Below are 22,416 nucleotides of genomic sequence, written 5' to 3'. Positions count from 1 at the left end.
GAAACTGGTTTGCAAGCCAAGGGATTCTAACATGCTATCCGCCTCTTTCCAACCTTCCTCCCTTTTGTTGTAGATAAAGTGGCCTAATTGGTTCCTGACCTTGAGCTGTGCTTTCTTGCCTCTGCTTGAAAAGTGTAGCACATCAGCATTCCCAAATTGCCTGAAGTATTCCAGGGCAAACAGTCTCATGGGAACATATCTGGGCAATCTGTATGGGGGCAACTCACACCCATAGATTCTAATGACTGTGTGGTGTTGGTAATAGTACCAATCCCTGATGCTGTATGCCTTGGACAGCTGGAGAATCCTCTGCATCTCATCAGTCAGTCTAGGAGGAGGTGAGCTCATTAGCAGAGACATGGTTGGGTGAATGAAGAGGTCTATAAACTCACAATAAGTATATGGAGAGCTAGATCTGCAGTGGAAGGCAGAGGACCAATAAACCACTAACCTTGGATTGCCTTGTGCATCCACTCTCTTCATAGAAAAGTGAAATTTCTCATGTTGATAATACAAAATCAAGTGGTAGATGTAAGAGGTGTATCTGAACACCCTTTCTCTCGCCAAGTTCATTAATTGCTCATGCATTTTGTCAGATATGTAGGTGGCATAGTCATAGCAGATTGGAGACTTGCCAGGGGCAAACATGAGCATCATCACCAGCACAGTCTCATCAACAAACTCAATAGAATGGGACTGATCATATCTACAAGGTCCCTGCCCAATTGGTTGAGGTAAACATGAGAAATGGGAGGGTACTTCACGGTGTCAGACCCAATGTACAACTGGTTTAGCTTGGTGATCTGAGCCTCTGTCAATTTAGCCCCTTGCTTTATTAGATCAGCCAATGATAAAGGGACTAATCTCTTCTCCGTTTTGAAATGGAGCATCTCTCTAATGGCTTCAGGGGTGACATAGAAAAAAACTGAGCCTGAAGGGTCAATCGCAGCCCTCTGAGTGGCGTCGTAGGATTCAGCACATAGGTGGATTAGGTCAGGAAACTGGTTGACCTGAGGGAGTTTGAATAGAGGGAGGAAAGAATCCCAAATGCCCAATACATCTGTTCCAGCCTCATGTTTAATCTTCAACTCATTCAGCAAGTGAATGTGGTACTTGCTGTGCATTAGCATTTCTTCTGCTATCTAATAATCCAGGTCTGCCAATGGCTGCCAATCCAGTTGTCTCTGAGGAGCATTTAAAGGGGAAACATTCAAGGCTACAGGTGCTACTGGAGTATCCATATTTAGTTTATGATTCTGCTGTATAATCTGGTGTTACTGTGCAGAGCAATACGAAAGATTATTCTTTGAAAAAGAAAGGTGAATTACAGAGGAACAGAGGATGGAATGGTCAGTTGCAGCAATTGAAATACTGCTCAAAGCTTTGATGAGACAAATGCTTGGCCTTAAACTCCTTTTCATGGCAAATTGGTGCAGTTTGGATTTCCCGTTCACAATTTCGCGAACAGAATACATGATCTATGAAAACTTGGGTAAACAAGGCTTAGCAGGTGAATTTCGACCTTACAGTTGCAAATGGAGACTAGGTATAGGGGATTTGCTGGTAAATTATGTGTTTTTCACTCTTTTAAGCTTTGTTTCAGACAATTTTGGATACAACCGAGCACAAGGGAGGTGAATTCGATAAATACATGGTAAATTTGCTTGGCAATGGTGAAAATGCAGGTGGATTCGGCGCGCCAATGGTGTCCAGGTCGAATTCAGCAGGTTGGCGATAGTTTGGATGTAAATTTCATGCAGAGGAAACTACAGTTGTTTTTGCGAAAAGTGCAAAAAACACGGCTTTTTGGCCAAAATATTGATTTTTCGGAACATTGGCGCCTTTTTTCGATGACGTCAGCATGACGTCATCAGGTGGGGTCAAGGTCGGATGACGTCAGCATGATGTCATCAGGTGACGTGGCGGCTTAAGAGTGGTCCACGGGGACGATGAGGTGGCGGACAGGTGGAGCAAGTGGCTAGCGGGGGTGCTGACACGACGATGATGCAACAGTGACGTGGTAGTGACGTTGGCAGGGCGGGTTGGCAGAAACCGGAAACAGTAAGCGGTATCATATCGCACCGCTTATTATACGAAGGCTAAATTGTCAGAGGGGGCTCCGATACAATGTGGGGGTGACGCGTGGCGGAGGCCTGACGTCACCCTCTGACAAATATCGGAAGCTATTCTTCGGACGTCGGAGCCGCTCCGATATTCATGTGGGCCGTCGGATGAAAAGGGCCCGATCCGACGGTCGACGGATCGTTAAGCTGCCAGGTCGATACGGATACGGGCGGGGATTAAAATAATATTTTCTTTGAAAATTGCGCCCGGCGGGGACTTTAGACTTTTGGCGGATTTGTATTGTTTTTTCAATGTTTTTTATAGAATCGCGCACAGCGCCCAGACTTTGGATAAATCGGAAAAAGTGGGTTTTCATGTGCATTTTGCAAATTGAGCGGGTTAAGGGTGAAAACGGGGTTTTTTTACAAGGTTTTTTAGCAAATGAAGGGTTAAATGGGTTAAATGACTTCTGAAGGGGAAAGAGGGGTAAGGCTTAGGGTTCTCAAACTGACCAGATGTCAATTTAATCCCTAACAGTGAACATATGGCTATAATGCCAGGGGAGGGATATTTATACAATGCTTGGGGTTTATACACCATAGTGTTATAATAGTAGGGAAAGGGTAACATAGGGGATTTAGATAATAGAAGTTAGGGGTTAATATGGATGGAAAAGGTGAATGAGGAGTGAACTCACTAAGTTTATGTGAAGATAGCTTAGCTTAGGGAGTAGATCAAAATAAAAAGATTTTTAGACAAGAAATGTGGCTTTCAAAGGAATAAGAACCAGCATAAAACCTCAAATTCTTTCATGAACACAACTGATGAAGGGATGTTAGTAATGAAGGTGAAAAGGGGGAAAAGGAAGTTAGCCATGCTTCTTTATTTTGCTGCAACATGATGGAGAAGAAGACCTTCTCAATCCATTGATATTCCTTTGTGAATAGGTTAGCACATATTGAATTGTAAGGAATGACATTTCTGCAACCCCATCTGCCTACCCATCTATTTACCTAGCATTTTTTGTTTCTTCATGGAGGGTGCACTTAGACTTGCAGACCCTTGTGTGCCTTTTTTTTGCTTTGGCTTTTTCCTTTCGATTTTCTATCTAGAACTACCCTTATTGCTTCCAAGGTCCCATATTAAGCAGTTGGGAACCTTACTTATCTACCTAAGCTACTGGTCTGCTAAGATTAAACAGTTTGGACAGACTTCTTTCTCTATTCTACAACAGAAAAATTGAAACATGGCATGATCCAGATTAGGCTTTTGGACCACCCATCAAAACTTTAATCAAGATGAAGCTATATACAGACCTTGTCTCGTTTTGGAAATATGGGATCTTTGTATCACCAAAGCAGAGCATATTTGGAACTTTCTTTGCTAATCATGAAATATGAAACCTATTGGTATAGGTAGCTAACAGGGGTGACTTGAAAAGGGGCGCCCAAAAAAAATAAGTAAGGTTGGCTCATCACTTCCCATGAACATAGTTCCCACAAGAGGGTCTCATAATGAGTTTTAGCAAATTAACTAAATTAATGTTTAGGTTTTAAAAGTCTATTTATAATTGATTGATTATGCTACATGGTACTAAAAAATCTTAATCTTTTGTTTTCATTTAAAAGCTAATGATTTTTCTGGACTAACTTTCACATCAAGGAAAACATCTACAACCTGGGTGCACTTGCATGAAGGTGGGGCACCCAAGAACCCATGGGGCGTCATGTATTGGGCACACCAGGGAGCCCACCCGGCAGGGGTATCTGTGCAATGAGTTGGTGGGTCAGCCCACCTTAGAAATGGGTTCCTACACAAAATAAGTAATGTTGGCCCATGAATACCCATGAACAAAGTTCCCACAACGGGGTCTCATAATTATTTTTATAAATTTGACTAAATTAATATTTAGGTGTTAAATTTTGGTTTATAATTCATTAATTATGTAGCATGGTACTTGTTAGGGTCCTGTAATTTTTATAGGATTGCTTGATTATAGTTGATGATTATTATATCTCGGATGTTGTAAATAATATTCCATGTTGTAGATTATTTTCACAAAAGCTCAAAACCTTGAGAAAATTAAAAAATATGCTTGCAAGTCGAAATGTAGCATTAGAGAATAATTAAGTATGTTTAGGTTAAATTAGTCACATCATTTAGATGTGATTAAATAAATTGTAATAAGGCACATATGGAAAAAAATTGTTTTTTCGTTTATAGTTAAAGGAGGCCACAGCCAAAGTATTGCGATTCTCCACCCATCACGATCAATGAAACTCATTTATTTTTGCCCCCCCCCCTTTCCCTCCATCCTACCTTCACTACCGATGGGGGTTCAAAAATGCAGTATTCCTCGTTGGGCCCCATCCTTACATGGCATCTTCCCCTCATTTCACACCATCCCAGGCCGATACCACTTACCGCCTTATACCCCCTCTGAAATCCACCAACCTTCAACCCCCTTTCCTACTAGCTCTTCCCACGTGCTCCCCTCCACTCCTATCCGGACATCTGGCCATTTCCATTACGAAACTAACATTTGACAGCATTGTCACTCCCACACCACTCACTGCCTGTGACTTGGACTTATGTCCCCACTCACCTCAACGTCATGTCTCCACATCATCCCCACCTCCATGTCACCTCACACCTCCACGTCATATGTTTGTTTCATGGTCAGTTAAAAATAAGTTTTTTCATATACAACACAATACTTTCAAACATGGTTTACAAAAAAAAATGGAAAACATATTTTCAAATACTGAAAGAAGTTTTTGTTTCTAATATCCTCATGCACAAAAACATCTCTCCATTTTGTAACAACTATTATGGTTTGGGAGATTTGGATGAATCTTTGTAGGCATATTTACCCTAATTTTTCTGTTTTTAGTGGGTGTTTTCTAATGCAGTTTTCGAGAAGGTGGAAATTAATTTTCAAAAAATGAAAGCAGTTTCTTTTACCAATGCCATTATTTACAAAAACCTCTCTCAATTCTCTAACAACTATTATGGTTTGGGATATAAAATGGTATTACAGGACCCTATTTTTTGGAATTTCTAGAGGAAAATCTCAAAAGATAGTTAGTGACTTGGATGCCACCTCATCAAATAAGAATTTCTATCAAATTCGAATTGCTCTTCTTTGTTACTATAAATCCAAAAATATAGTGCCAAGTAGATTCGTTAGTTTTGAATGTCCTATATTTTAGTTCTATTTGTGTAATAAAGTTTGAGATATTTGCAACAAATCTTGATATTTTTTCAAGATATTTGAGTTTAGAATTTGTATAGATACTTCATAGTTTGAAGTAATAAATTTTGATTTTTGAATATAATCTCCTCTACATATTGTAATTTTTCAAAGTACTGGAGCATCAATAATACAGGGACCTTTCATAGGATTCATGTGGTGTACCAAATGGTGATTTGTTTTTTTTGTTTATTTGTTTAAACATTGTTTTTCTTTCTTTGTTATTCTGAAAATCTTAATTACTTAATAGAAATTGTGATGAATAGGATTTGTTATTTAGAGCACCGTATTCTGGCTGTTAGTAATTTTCATGTTTTTTTCTGAAGTCAAATTAAGGAATTCTTAACTACTCCTTAATCTCTAGTGAACCTTACATTTTCTTCTATTTCACAATCCATTTAATATTTTGAAAGATCCAAATAGTGAAACCTAGCTTTCCTTGTGAAAACTCCTCTAAAATTTGATGCCAAAACCAGTTTAATCTATAGACTCCATAGCTCAATGGAATTATGACAATTTAATCAACCAAACAATTCAAATCAAAACAATCAGTACAGTGATAACTAGCCTAAAATTTACATAAAACATAGCTAAATTTTAGAGAGAGATCTCTCTCTAAAGCTGGCAGGGCTAGATCCCAGCTTTCAAAGTGGCTTTGATGGTGTCCTATGTGTTTACTCCCTTAACCTCAAAAAAAAAAACGACAACATAGTGGCGATCATACTGGGGAAGAACCTTTGAGATTCCCCATAAAAGTGTATCAAGTTCTAGATCTGATTACTGGCGGTGGACAATGATCAGACACAAGAAGTTTGTATCATTCACATGGCGAATCCACGTTCAAAGTATCCAAAGCTTCAATTTTTTTAGTGTGACTCCATTGTCAACGAATCTAGATTTGTAGAAGACTCATGGTGACTGCACTGCGAGTTGATCAGATTTCTTGCTAAACAAGATGACAGGTTATGTGGCAAATCATCTGCCTTGTGAAGTTTTAAAAGAAGTTAGGGATGAATTAGATGATTTTCAAATTGATAAAGATTTTTTAATGGCCATGTTTTGTTGTTTGAAATTAAGCAAAATTTATCTTGAAGTAAAGTTTGTTTTATTGAGTTAGTAGTTGAAAGAGTGAGAAGGATATTGAACTTTTGGATTATCAGATTCAGTCCTATAATTTCCAAGATCCTAAACAATTCTTGGAAAATCTTCCTTCTCCAAAACAAGAGGAGATTGTATTGCTTTTTGATTTGCAGATTGTTTAGAATTATGTTTTTGAGTACAAGATTGAAACTGAACAGTGTGAATCATGGTTTAACCTTGAGAATACAACTAATGAAATCTTCCATGCTCAATCAATTAATGAAGGCCTGCAAGGTAAACTAATTAATCATGCCTTTACTGATCCTATAGAAAACTACATGGAGCTTTTTTTTCAGATCAAGTGTTCAATCATGTTTTCATGACTAGATCCAACAATTGTTGCCATTGCACTCTACAACTTTGATTTTATGGACAAAAAGTAAAGCTGTCCTTATGATTGTGCTAACAAACAGTCAAGCAGCCCACTTGTTTTAGAAGCTACTTAATTGGCTTCATTAAAATTTTTGTATTATTTAATTCACCATAATTTTCAACACTGTATAGTAGGTAGTAGTGTGCAAATAAGCTCATCACTCTAAGCATCTTTTTCAAGCATTATTGTTAATTTCAGTTCACCCCCCCTCCATCCTACCTATACTGTCAGGACCCATCCTTACATGGCGTCTTCCGCTCATCTCACACCCCCCAGTCGAAACCACTTACCTCCTAAAACCCCCTCCGAAATCTGCCAACCTTCTCCCCCTTTCCCACTAGCTCTTCCCGCAAGCTCCTCTCCACTCTTATCCTGACACCTCACCATGTTTATTACAAAATTAACATTTGACCTTAGTGTCACTCCCACACCACTCACTACCTACCACTTGGACTACTATCCCCACTCACCTCCACATCATGTCTCCACCTCATCGCCACCTCCATCTCACCTCACGCCTCCACATCATATATTCGTTTCATGGTTAGTTAAAAATAGTTTTTTCATATACAACACATTACTTTCAAACATTGTTGAAAAAAAATAAAAACATATTTTCAAATACTGAAAGAGGTTTTTGTTTCTAACATCCTCCTACAAAACAGCCTCTCTCAGTTTTGTAACAACTATTATGGTTTGGTAGTTTCAGATGAATCTTTGCAGTTACATTTTCCCTAATTTTCTTGTTTTCAACCAGTGTTTTCTAATGCGGTTTCCGAGTAGGTGGAAATGAATTTTCAAAAACTAAAAGAGGTTTTTGTTACCAACATAATTATTTAAAAAAATTCTCTCATTTTTCTAACAACTATTATTTTTTGAGATATACAAAGGTATTACAGGACCCTATATTTCAGAATTTCGAGAGGAAAAACTCAAAAGACAGTTAGTGACTTGGATGCCACCTCATCAAATAAGAGTGGCTATCAAATTTGAATTTCTCTTCTTTGTCACGAGTAGTCCATAAAGATAGTGCCAAGTAGTTTCATTTGTTTTGAATGTCCTATATTTCAGTTCTATTTATGCAATACAATTTGAGATATTTGTAACCAATCTTGATATATTTTCAAGGTATTTTAGTTTAGAATTTGTATAAATACTTCATAGTTTGAAGTAAGAGATGTTGAATCTGAATATAATTTCATTTGTATATTGTAATTTTTCAAAGTACTAGAGCATCTATAATATATGGACCTTTCACAGGATTCATGTGGTGTACCAAATGGTGATGTGTTTTTTCTGTTTATTTGTTTAAACATTGTTTTTCTTTCTCTATTATTCTAAAAATATTAATTACTTAACAGAAACTATGATGAATACAATTTTTTATTTAGAGCACCCTATTCTGGCTGTTAGTAATTTTCATGTTTTCTGCTGAAGTCAAATTAAGGACTTCTTAATTTCTCCTTAATTTCTACTGAACCTTACATTTTCTGCTATTTCATGATCCATTTAATATTCTAAAAGATCCAAATAGTGCAACCTAGCTTGCCCTATGAAAAATCCTCTAAAAATTGATGCCAAAACCAATTTAATCTATGGACTCCATAGCCCAATGAAATTGGAATAGTTTAATCAACCAAACAATTCAAATCAAAACAATCAATACAACCATAACTAGCCTAAAATTTACATAAAACATAGCTAAATTTTACTGAGAGATGCCTCTCTAAAGCTGGTAGGTCTAGATCCCAGCTTTCAAAGTGGTTTTGATGTTGTCCTATATGTTTACTCCCTCAAACTCAAAGATACAGAATGAAAACAGTACTAACAAATGATAATGTTTTGTTTACATTAATGAGCTAATGATTTGCATTAACTAATTTGCACAATAAGCTAAACACTCCCACCCTATGCACAACCACATGAAGGTTGGGAACCTAGGCGTCCATGGGGCTTCACGTGTTGGGCACGCCAAGGTGCCCACTCAGGAGGGGCACCCGTGTGATGGGTTGGTGGTTTGGGCCGACTTGGAAAGGGGTTCCCACACAAGTGAAGTAAGGTCGGCCCATGAATACCCATGAACTTGTCTCTTATGTCTCAAAAGGAAGAAAATGATACTTAGGAGAACCTCTTAGCCATGCTTGACTAAGGTATTCCTTTTTCATAAACAATCTATCTTAGTCTGGAAAATGATTAAACTTATAACGAGTAGAGGTCTTTTCATTTAATTTTAACGAGTTTGAAAAGACAAATTCTTGAAAATCTTTTCATGTTTTGGGAGTCTGAGAAAGAGCTAAAAGATGACTCTAGGGTGTTCCTTTTTCTTGAGTTTACAAAGCTCGAAAAAGTGATAAAAGTATTCTGTTTAGTTAAAATGATTTGTTTCTATTCAAACATCATTAAATCTATTAAAAAACTGTTAACCTGCTCAAAAGATCACCAAAAGATTAAAATATCTTATACATGGTAAAAATTAAGTCATATTTAGGTCAAATAATAAAATATTAATAAATAATCATGAAAATGACCATAAATAGGAAAAAAGTAATTTCATTTTTAACATTTTATATTTAACCTCTCTGTGAGTGATCTCTGAGTGCATTTTTCCCCTGACCTTTAGTAGTTGATTATATCAAATTCAGTGGATCATTTCGAATGGCGTCACTTCCAGGTAGTTAATATCACCTTCTCTTTCTTTTTACAATTCCAATTTTTCATTTCATGCATATTTTTTCAAGTCTTGGGTGGCATAGGGTTTAATTTTGTGCCCTAGCTCCAGTGCACCCTAGCAATGTCGAAAGGTGGCCTGGGCCAGCAAAATTTGAACTGTGGAGGATGCTGCAGTGCACTGTGTCGATTTGGTAGGGTGCATTGTGTTCATTTAAAAAAAATATTTTTCTCCTTTCACTCAAACGTCTCTTATTCTTTTGCATGGGATTCACTCAAATGATTTTTCTTGTCATTTTTCAGGTATCCATCAGAACGAAATGTCTCTAATATGGCGAGAAAGAGAACATGAAGAACAAGAAATGAATGCTGCTAATGATCCAACCGCCATCCAGGCATTGAGAAACTACAGGATTTTGAAATTATTTTGGCTTTTTGGGATGAGCCAAGATATGTTTTTATTAGAATATATTGTTCGAGCATGGGACGTTCAGGCACAATCTTTCAGGCTTGAAGCAGATATGCTCAACATACTGGTGGAATACATCCATTTCTTGACAGGTTTATCAAGGAGAGGTGACACTATCTCGTTATATGGTTCGAGAAGGGGGGAGAGACTGTCAAGGAATATATCGCTACACACTGTAGACCTCAATCCCAACCAACCAAATATTGGAAAATTGAGATAAATAATGTGGTTTGTTTTCATTTGAGGAAAATCATGTTTATGATAACTACATTGGCTGGCACAACTACCTTTCATTTGGTTAACATGTCCCAAAATGTAGTATTTTTTAGAGTGTATAGAGGTGACAATATTTAATTGCACCGAGGGAGTACTAGTAAACATGATGGAACAACTCACCAAGGGGAAGGTTGGATGATTGAAAAGCTTCAAGTATGGTTCCATTTTTATTTCATTTTCCTTGGAGTGAATTCCATTACTCCAAGCACAACATATCTCACTTGACATTCTAGATTCGAGAATCCCACGGATGAGGCGATGGGTGGATCTCATGTCCATACATGCACGTTCATCTTCTATGAGTTTCACACCAGTCTTATTTTGATGGTTGCACATGCAACTCATTATGATGGAAGATTATCCAGAGCTCATGCTTCCTGATGGCGAGTGATGGGGTGCCATAGGAAAAAAAATCATTTTGATCATTTTTTGATTTTTTAGTTTTACTTTTTTTTTTTATATATGTGAGACTAACTATCGATTTTTACATGCAGACGTTGGACCCATTCGACCATTGGGTTCATCTTATCTTCAACATGATAGAGACCCACAACAGGCACCGATTGGAGTACATGTTACTGTAGGGGGACGAGATGTATTGCAGGATCTTAACGTGGCTGAGTATCTTGTAGAGGTCGAGTGATATATTGAGGGATAAACCTAGGGTATAGTTGAGACTAGGGTCAGGCAGATCCCTATCAGACTGCAACGTCATACTATTGGTGTACCTGTCCATATTAGTTGGCTATTGTTCAATATGGCTTGTGCAGTTGCTTGATATCATGAGCATCATTGGGATTAGACTACGAGGAGGCTATATAGCCATATTTTGACTGCATGTATATTTTTGATATGACAAGCCATGTGGCCATATGTGCCATTGGTGTTTCTTATGCGTTCTATTATCTCGTTCAATCTATGTGATATGAATTTAATTTAATTTACATATGTCGAAAATGTCTATCTAAAACATGATTTGTGAATGCATATATAAATGTATTTAGACTTCTAAGAATGTGTTGATATTGTATATAATCAAAAAGTGTTTTCTATAGGTGAACCCTTAAGAGAATATGAAGCATAGTTTGACTTCTAACTAAATAAACATTAGTCAACTGTAGTACTGCAAGTTGTGAGTCAAGTCTGATAACTATATGGAAGATACCATGAGAAATAACATCATACAATAGTTCGATCACTACACTATACTCAATGATATTATTGGTAAAGTGACCAATACAAGTCCCTTATAAACTCACTAACTCGCCACTTGATGCATATATAGCCCATGTTGCGAAGGAAATGTTCCAAGTACTATGACTAATTCCATCAGCGTAACCAACATATGGTTGAAGGGATTCCAACATTTCCAAAGCAAATGTAATTAGGATTAACAAAAGTTGTAGGAAACTCCGAAGGAAACACACTACAAACACACTGAACACAGTTATATACAACATGCACATAGTGAACTACGCAAACATAACTTAAGCACAGTATTTTTTAAGGTACAACCCATTTCTAGGTTGCACTAATGGAACTCCATCGAAGTCAATCAACTCATAGTCCCCTTTAGCAACAACACATTTAAAAATGTATGGGCCTAGCCACACTGGCTCGAACTTCCCAGATCCTAACTTATCATAATCTTGGTCATACAACAGGACAAATTCACCTTCCTAGAAGGAAAGAGGCTTGATATTCTTGTTGTATTGTGTCTTAAAGTGTTCCTTATGGGCCTCATTAGCCATCACATTAGGTTTCATCTAAGTGTCTCAGATGCAAGATACACTCTTCTTCTACGGAACTGGAAGGGAGGAGTTTGATAGAAAGTTTCAAGGATGAAATTTCACACTCAATAGGAAGGATTACTTCTAGACCATACACCAATTGAAAATGTGTGAATTTGTTAGTAGTTTGAACAGAGGTTTGATATGCCGACAAGGTTGCATAAAGGATAAGATGCCAATCTGATTTTTGGATCCCTATGATGGCCTAAAGCATTGTTTTCAAAACTTTGTTTATTGCCTCACCTTCCACATTTACATAAGTGTAGTAGGGAGTTAAGCTCTCATGGTGGAGGCCCAACTTGGAAATGAGTTCAGACATCATGTGATTATAGAAATGTTTCCCATGGTTTGTAACTATATCCTATGGTACACCAAACCTTGCGATGCCATGATTGAAGAGAACGCGAGTAGTTATTTCACCATTGTTATTGTATGAAGGAATCATCTTGTCCCACTTGGTAAAGTAGTCTATAGCCATAATGATGTAGCCATGCACCCCACTCTAGTGAGGTTTACATGTCATAAATTCAATGCCCCATTTCACGAAAGGTTCAAGGATGATAATAGCGGGTAAAGGAGCTGGTAGAGCACATGTTTTACGATTGTATATCTGGCAAATATGACACTTTTGGACCATGAGGATGCAGTTGCAAAATATAGTAGGCCAAAAGTAGCCAACGCACAAAATATTTTGTGTGGTGGCGTAACCAAACATATGTCCACCACATTCCCCAACATGGCATTCATTTACAAATTTCTCAGCCTCCACATGGGTGAGGCACCTTCGAAAATTTGTATCGATACCACAACATTAAAGACTGTCGCTAATGATAATATTGTTTTTAACTTGATATCGGATAAGTTGCTAGTCAGAGCGAGAGGTATCGGGAGGGAAAGTATGGGCCTGTAAATATATGATTATGTCTCCATAGCATGGGTTAGATGGATCTATCAGGAACAATGAATCATCTAGAATATCATTGTCAGACATCGTTTCAGTTTCGGTAGTGGGAAGGTCACATATTAGTTTGGAAAAGACTAAGGATTTATTGGACTTGGATTTGATGAACTACAATTCAAACTACTGGAAAATGACTATCTATTTGGATTACTTCCCCCCCCAAGCAATTGTTGTGAGAAAATGTATTTCATGGGGTTTCAATCGAAAAAAACCACAATGTGGCGAGTTCATCTAGGAGGGACTATGTCTCCGGGCCTTGGGGTCAAGATGTTGTAGGCCACTGCATTAAGTGCTGTCAATAATGGTGATGTACACAAGAGATGATGTTGCGATCATACAAGGAAAAATTTGCAGATCCTAACTTATCATAATCTCGGTCATACAACAGGACAAATTCAGCTTATTAGAAGGAAAGAGGATTGATATTATTGTTGTATTGGGTCTTAAAGTGTTCCTTATGGGCCTCATTAGCCATCACATTAGGTTTCATCTAAGCGTGTCAGATGCAAGATACACTGTTCTTCTACGAAAGTGGAAGGGAGGATTTTGATAGAAAGTTTCAAGGATGAAATTTCACACTCAATAGGAAGGATTACTTCTAGGCCATACACCAATTGAAAATGTGTGAATTTGTTAGTAGTATGAACAGAGGTTTGATATGCCCACAAGTTTGCATAAAGGATAAGATGCCAATCTGATTTTTGGATCCCTATGATGGCCTAAAGCATTGTTTTCAAAACTTTGTTTATTGCCTCAATTTTCACATTTACATAAGGGTAGTAGGGAGTTAAGCTCTCATGGTGGAGGCCCAACATTAGAGATATAAAATTTTGGTACTATTTTTCTAGTATTAGAGATATAACATTTTGGTACTATTTTGGTTCTTTATTTACTATTATGCTTTAATTTTTTTTTTAATAATAAATATCAGTTAAATAATACAAAAATCATACTATATTAGATTTAACTTTTTGACAAATAACATATTTGATTATTTCTTAATGAACTCAAGAAATATTAATTTTTTCACATATCACGAGATAATCACTAAAATTAAAGTTTTCATATTTCTCCTAGCTAATATTACATTATGTTTACAATGCTGAAGACATGTCTATTTTAAATAATTTACTTATAAATACATAAAAATAGATATTTATTTTACATGATTTAAATAGGAAAGAAAAATGCATCACCAAGTTTATTAGAAAGTCCAACAAATACCTCTTAATCACCACCACATTATTTATCATTTAATTCTTACACATAATATATTTATTAATTCAAATTTTATTTTTAATTGCCATGGAAAAGATAAGTAAAAAAAATTCCATTATCCATGATGAAAAAATTAAAACCTCTCATGCATCCTTGTAATCCCATTTGTTTCTCTTATGGTCAATAAAAATATGTAATCAACATTATAATGCATAAGACCTCCTTTTAGTTTACATAATGTTGCAAGAACTGGAACTTAAATATAGTAAACATGACTTTACATCTCATGTCAAGAATTTAATCATACATATTAATACACAGTTTTTTCATTGTTAAAGTCCTCATAGGTTATCACTACATGATTTATATTGATTTTGAAATAAACTTGAAGGAAAAACATGTGAATTAATTAATAACCCAATAAGTATCTAAATCTAGAATAAATCTTCAATGTTGTTTCCAAATCCCCTATTTTCTCATTTTGGTTATATTCTTCTCATTTTCCTATTTGAGAAGGATTGTCACCTTGAATCCTTATTATCATAGATATTATACACCATGCTTTAAACTACATTTATATTTATGGAGCTATGTTGCATAGTCAAAATAAGGGAGTTTATTTTACTATATTGAAAACTTTGGCGATGGTTGTAGTAGGCCTTTTAGTACACATATATAACACAAATATGATTTTCCTTCTCCATTTTCTATCACTTTGTGAGTTATTTTAGATTGATACTCACAATGTCATTTGAGAAAGGAGATAATATGAGTATATTTAGATTAATATCTTAATAAAATATAGTTATAAATTGATAACTTATGCTTACAATTACAATATTTTGATCCATCCTGATGTCCCTCCAAAGCCTATAGAGTAAATCTAATGTAAATTATATTTGAACACATCAAACAAATATGTCAAAAGTTTAATTTTTAAATTATAAATTATACAGTTGGAATACTTTGTTTTAAGTGTAAAAATGTTTCCACTACAAAAAAAACATGTAAAAATGGTTGTGAGTCTTTCCAATTATATAAAATGAAAACAAGACGAATAAAAAATAATATAATTAGCAAAATAAAAAGAATAAAAACACACAACAATAGTATAAATGATGAAATAACACAAGTACATATCACTCTCTATTGTCATCACCTTTATTATCTTCCTCAATTGGCATGATACCACTGTTGTCCTCAAAAATATGTTTTGATCTAGGGTCATGTCTTAATACGAACCACCAATCCCTATCCAACACATTAAAAAACCACTTGGTTGCGGTGTTTTGGGAAAACACAAGGCTCCCTAGCTTCATGCCAAATCTTTCTAGAGTTGATAGATATCATCCCACTATCACGATCCTCATTTACATTATTACGATCAAAGGTGTCCCACCACTTGCACCTAAAAATAACACATTGGAATGAAGAGAAGTCCACTTGAATGATCTCTTATATCTTTCCGATGTAACCTAAGGTCCTTTGTATTAAGTTTTTATTGTGGTGGCTAGCACGACTAGATTGGTCAAACTTGATTTTCACTTCACAATCTTGTGTCATGCATCCATCATCAACATACTCCATTTGAAAATCATGTCCATATGCCCACATATATGGGAACAAATGCACTTATAAAAAAGTGAAAAAATTACACTATCACGTGTCTAATAACCCGAACATAATTAAAATATAAGATATAGATGTTACAATTCAAAGGTGCATTATGAAGTTAAACATGATTAAAAAGAGATTATCACCGAGTTCTTGCACCAAATCCCCAAGTTTATCGTATCCTATTCAGCACGTGGGTAATGACTAGATGCAACGTATTTCTCTCTGACTTGATCAACAACCCAACTCCTAGGGCATGTAAATGACATATTTTCTTTTAAATGATTAGGATAAGGCACACTTCTACCATTCAACCATTTGAATTATTTCTTGTCACTTTCCCTTTTCCTCCTCTTCTGATCATATAATGCGACCCATGATTGTATCGCTTCCATATTATAAAGAATGAATTTGTTGATGGATTCAATTTCTGAATTCGTTGATGAAATCAAACCAACATATATAGCACGTATGAGATCAAAATATGAATTAATATGAAGTTCAGTGTGAATAGTTAATGTGTAGAAAATTGACAAATGATAAATCACTTACTCTTTATCATGTGTTAGGTTCCTATAATACTATTGTATCCCCCTTATTGTTATTGTTGTGCCCGTGTAGCCCCCATATTGTTATTGTTATGCCCTTACATTATTATTGTTATGTAGGCTCTGATTATATTGTGACCTATTAGACTCCTATATATACACATGAGGTCTTTTCATTTGTATCATTCAAGAATTGTTCATTTATGTAATGTAAAGGAGGTTTCCCCTAAAAGATGATAATTTTAAGTCACTGATCTACCTTTTTGTGAGATGGTTGCATAACATTTGGTGTCAGAGCTTTGAATTCTAAGGTTTCACTTCTTCAAATAGGTCATCTTGGAATTTTCACTATAACGTTTTTCTATGAGGCTTCAAAAATGAAATTTTTTATCACGTGGAGACAAAATCTTGTTGAACCTCATGTAAACATTTCAGCGCTAGGTTTGCTATATGTTTGGAGATATGATCTGAGGAAGCTAGCATTTTTGCGAGCTACAAAATTATGTCTCAGACAAGTGGCCTAGGGAAAATCGTCATAACTTTTGTTTCATGAATTAGATTTGAATTCTATAAAAAGTGGATGAAATTGTACAGACTGTAGTTTTTCGTGTATCCATCTCAGGGCTGAAGTTTGAAACAGTGTCACGTGGCATTCCATACAACTTCTCTTTACTGAACTTGTCCATAATCAAGTCATCGTGGGATATTTGGCATAACGCTTTATTGGAGAATTCAATTAATCAAACTTGTGGGGTTGGAAAGAAGAATCAGAGAGATCCCACAAGATGAAAGTTCAAAACTTGGAGATAAAAAACTACAGAGTTACATTCGTTTCAAGATTGAGCTCCTAAAAAATAAGGAAAATGTGTGTACTTAAAAAAAAAAAAAAATGCACAACTTTTGTTTGAGGAATGAGTTTGAAGTGATTCCAAGGGCATATTGAAGCATATATATTAGTATTTGGTTCTAAAATTCCTCCTAGGAAAAATAATTCTACACCAATTAAGCCCTTAGAAAGCTCTACTATAACACATGAAGGGTAAGAATTGCAGCATGATATATCAAAATTACGAGACCAAGTGTAACAAATTTTTCTCTCACAAAGAGAAACCAAAGATGAACTGAAAGGTGAAATGGATTGTTTAAAAGGAGACATGGATGGTTTAAAAGTAGACATGGAATGTTGGAAGGAAGGTTTAAAAGAAGACACAGAAGGTTTGAAGGAAGGTTTGACAAAGTTTTTGCAAGAAATGCTTCCCAGTGGTGACAACGTAATCCATGAAAATTATGAGAAGGACAAAAGGAATATGAATTATGATTTTAGAGACTCCAATATGGGGTTTAATAACCAACACATTCCAAGGATAGATATGAGGAAGTTTGGTGGCAAGGATCCAATAACATGGAAACTACAGATGGAGCAATATTTTGATCTACAGGATGTGTAACCCTCACAGAAGGTGCATATCGCATATTTATATTTAGAACACAATCAATTTGAATCGTATAGATGGATTTTTTCTCGTAAAACACTTGTCACCTGATCAATTTTTATAGAGGAAATGATAGCACATTATGAATATGGAAAGAGCAATGCCTTCTTTAGAGAATTGATAAATCTCAAACAAAAGGGTTCAATGGTGGAGCACATTAAAGACTTTCAAAAATTGAATATTAGGGTAACTGGTATTTCATAGGAAAATAGGATTAATGTCTCCATAGGGACTTTAAAATATAACATCCAACATGAGGTTCCCCTATGGGAACCTGATTCATTGGAGAAGGAATTTAGGGTGGCAAGAAAAGTTGACATCAAAATTATAGAAATAAGGAAGTCTACCACCCACAATTATAAAGATGGAAGTGCTAGTATTCCACAACCTACAAGGTGGACACCACGAAAATTGGAGGAAAAAAGAGAAAAAGGGTTTTATTATAGTTGTGATAGAAAATACACTAAAGGTCATATGTGTGCTGAGAAGAAATTATTCTACATAGATTGTGAAGAGAGGAAGAAAAGGAACAATAAACATCAAAAGAGGAGGATATACACCAAGAGCCAACCCTAGAGAAAGAAGAAATGAATCCGACCATATCTTGTAATGTATTGGTAGGAATTACCACTCCCCAAACTCTCAAGACATAATGATATATCAACAAGAAAAAGGTAATAATGGTGATTGGTTTGGGTGGTGCACATAATTGTATTCATTGTAAGATAGCCAAGGAATTGAATTGACTTCTATATCCAACACCAGACTGTCAAGTGATGGTTGAAAATGGAGGAACTATAAATTGTTCTGAAACATTCCATAATATCAGGTTAACCATGGGGGAATATTTATTGAATAGTCCAATGATTCCATTCCAATGGGTGGTGTTGATGTTGTACTAGGAGTTCAATGGTTACAATCTTTGGGGACAATAACTTTCAATTTTCAAGAACTTCTCTTGAATTTTTTTTGGGAAGGAAAGGAAGTTGAATTAAGGGGTATTGCAGGGAAACCAGGAAATATAATAAACTCTAATGGCATGAAAAATATTATGAAGAAATAGAAATATGGCGTAATGGCACAATTATGCTCATTAAGGGTTCATACATCGAAATTGCCTATTTCTCCAGATCTCTAAAAAGCCTTAGGAAATCATTCCAAGGTGTCTGAGACTCTCGAAGGCCTCCCACCTTTTTTTGATCATGATCATTTGATTCACTTGATTCCAAGAAGTGTTCCTCTAAACATTAGGCCTTACAGATATCCTTATGCCCTAAAGAGTAAAATTGAATGTGTAGTTGCAGAAATTATAGAGGCTGGTATAATTGAACCTAGTCAAAGTTCTTTCTCTTCTCTAGTAGTATTGGTGCACAAGAAGGATGGATCATGGCGTATGTGTCCAGATTATAGGGAGCTCAATAAGCTCACTATCAGAGATAAATTTCCCATTCCTATCATTGATGAATTTTTGGATGAATTACATGGAGTAATTTACTTCACCAAGCTGGGTCTTCATTGAGGATATCATCAAATTAGAAGGAAGACTGAAGACATTCTGAAAACAACATTCAGAATTCACGAGCTTCATTATGAATTTTTGGTCATGTCTTTTTGCCTTACTAATGCACCTTCCAAATTTCAAGGTTTTATTAATTCCATTTTCAAACCCTTCCTTAGAAAATTGTGCTAGTATTTTTTGATGATATACTAATCTACGACAAGTATTAAAAGGATCATGTTCAACATGTTGATAGGGTGCTCAAACTATTGGAGGAGAAACAATTATATGAAAAAACCTCCAAATGTTTCTTTGGAGTACAAGAGGTGGAATATTTGGGTGATATTGTATCTCATGAGGGTGTTAAGGTAGACCCTAAAAACATTAAATCCATTAAGGATGGAAAATCCCCACAACCATAAAGCATCTTCGAGGATTTCTTGGGTTGATAGGGTATTATCTCAATTTTGTTAAGAATTATGGGATAATAGCAACACCTCTAACATCGTTACTTAAGAAAGATACATTTTGTTGGACTCGAGAAGCAATGAAGACCTTTGAATATCCTAAGGAAGGAATGTGCCAAGCACCAACCTTAGCTATGCTGGACTTCAAAAAACTTTTATTATGGAATGTGAGGCTTCCGGAAATGGAATTGGTGTTGTTTTAATGCAAGAAGGAAGACCCATTGATTTTTAAAGTCGTCCAATCAAAGGAAAGTATTTAAAGAAACCTATTTATGAGAAGGAAATGTTGGCAATGCTACATGCACTAAAGCAATGGAAATTTTACCTAATGGGAACACACTTCAAGGTAAAAACTTATCATGATAGTCCTAAATACTTTTTGGAACAAATATTATCTTTAGAATGTATACTTTCTTGTAGATTCACAAGCTCATGTAATTTACTAAAGCACACAACAAGAATCTACTCCTACTTTCAACCAGCGGAAGGCAATATATCGATGAAAAAAATATGAACAAGAAGAAGATAAATCAAGGGCACATCAAACAAGATGCATATGGGGAAATCCACTACCCAAAACCCCACTATCTATATTACATATATATCAGATAAATAAGTGAAGATACAAAGCTTGTTCTCACTATAACAATTCTACACAAGTATTCTGAACTCTCTTAGCTCACAAGAAAGCTCTTAGACAACACTTAGCCAATTCTGTAGATCTCCAAGCCCCTTATCTCTTCCATTATTCCTAGGATGAATAGCCCATTTTTAAAGGGAATTCATGTTTCAAAAGTTGTGCAATCCAAGCATAGGTCCTTCTCTAATTCCATGCATGATATTTACAACTTAGTAAATCACACAACTAATAGTACACAGTCCCTGCACTCGAGTCTCAACTAGGACTTTATCAGAATCGACATGCATGAGTTTCTAATGATGGAATATTTAGTTAACTAGAGTGACACTTGTGGATGCACTAGTGCACCAAATGACTATTAACTCTCTATTAGTTCCACAAACAATTTGGAACTAATTTAATTGAACATAACTCAGTAATCTGAGTTATCTAATTACAACTCACAATTAAACTCATACTGGACGCCTAAAACTTAGGGAGAACATATACATGACTTTGGAAAGACTTCCAACTTGAAATTCCTAAGCTAATTAAGTTAATTAAACTTAGTTAACTATTTACAAGTTGCTATGAGAATAGAATTCAATTTTAATTCACATTTTAAATTCGAGGACAAATTTAAGCTGTAATTTCTTGTTTCCATTTCTCAACACTCCCTCTCAACAAGAAAGGTATTATCAACTAGCCTAATCCTGTCTTTGTGAAACTCGAATTTACATATTGACAATGCCTTTGTAAAAATTCCAGCATCTTGCTCCTCCATGGGAATGTACTCTAACAACATCATCCACCTTAATACGCAATCTTCGATATGATATCAGATATCAACATGCTTGGACCGATCATGAAAAACTAGATTTTTACAGAGTTTGATACAACTTTGATTATTTAAGTAAATCACAGTTGGATCCATCTGCTGACCAAAAAAACCAACTGTAATCTTCCTCATTTAGATGACCTCACATGTTTCTTGACTCACAACCATGTATTCTGCCTCTACCGAACTAAGTGCAATTGATTTCTATTTCCTGTTGTACCAAGAAACTACCGTTGATCTAATACTAAAGATCCCTCTTGATGTGCTCTTATGGTTTGGTGGACTCCATTTTTCCTTCTATACCATAAAACATATTGAGAAGTTCCCCTAAGGTATCTCAACACATGCTTTGTTGCCTTGCAATACAGCTTGGTAGGCCAAGCCATCACTTGACTAAGCTAGTTAACTACATAGCACATATCTAGTTGTGTGTTCACCAAGTACATGAGTGAACCCACAAGCGTCTTGTAAACAGTAGCTTCAACTACTTCCCCCTAACATAGCATCCTCCTTCCTCCAAGTACCTGCTAGAGTAGTCTCCATGAGTTTTCTTCTCTCCATGCAGAATCTCCTGAGTATTTCATTGGCATATGTGCCCTAAGACACAAACAACTCCCATCTCCCTACCATACCTCCATGCCATGAAAGTAATGCATGAGCCACATGTCCTTCATCTCAAACTCTCTTGCAAGGTCCTCCTTGCAATACTTGATCAGCTGATCGCTACCTGTGATTATGAGATCATCAACATAAAGTACAATGATCAACAATTTAGCTTCCACCACTATGTGGTACAAGTTTGCATCTACTTTACTCTTTGTGAAGCCCAACCTGGTGAAGTAGCTATCTATCCTGGTGTACCAAGCATAGGGTCCTTGCTTTTTCCCATACAACACTCTCTTGAGCCAACACACATTTGACTGATGGTCAAAGGTCTCAAAACCTTCAGGATACTCTATGTACACCTCTTCCTCAATCATACCATTAAGTAAGGCTATCTTCACATCCATCTGATGTATCTTCCAACGCATCTATGTTGTGCCAATATAGATCTGATTGACGAGTACCTTGCAACAGGAGCAAAGGTCTCATCATAGTCAATACCCTTTACCCGTGAAATACCATGGG

The sequence above is a fragment of the Pinus tabuliformis genome, chromosome 3_1 (genome assembly GCF_031772625.1).
Source record: "Pinus tabuliformis cultivar Carrire ecotype Pingquan chromosome 3_1, CPIR1, whole genome shotgun sequence".
Classification (NCBI taxonomy): Eukaryota; Viridiplantae; Streptophyta; class Pinopsida; order Pinales; family Pinaceae; genus Pinus; species Pinus tabuliformis.
This window is presented reverse-complemented; position numbering follows the sequence as displayed.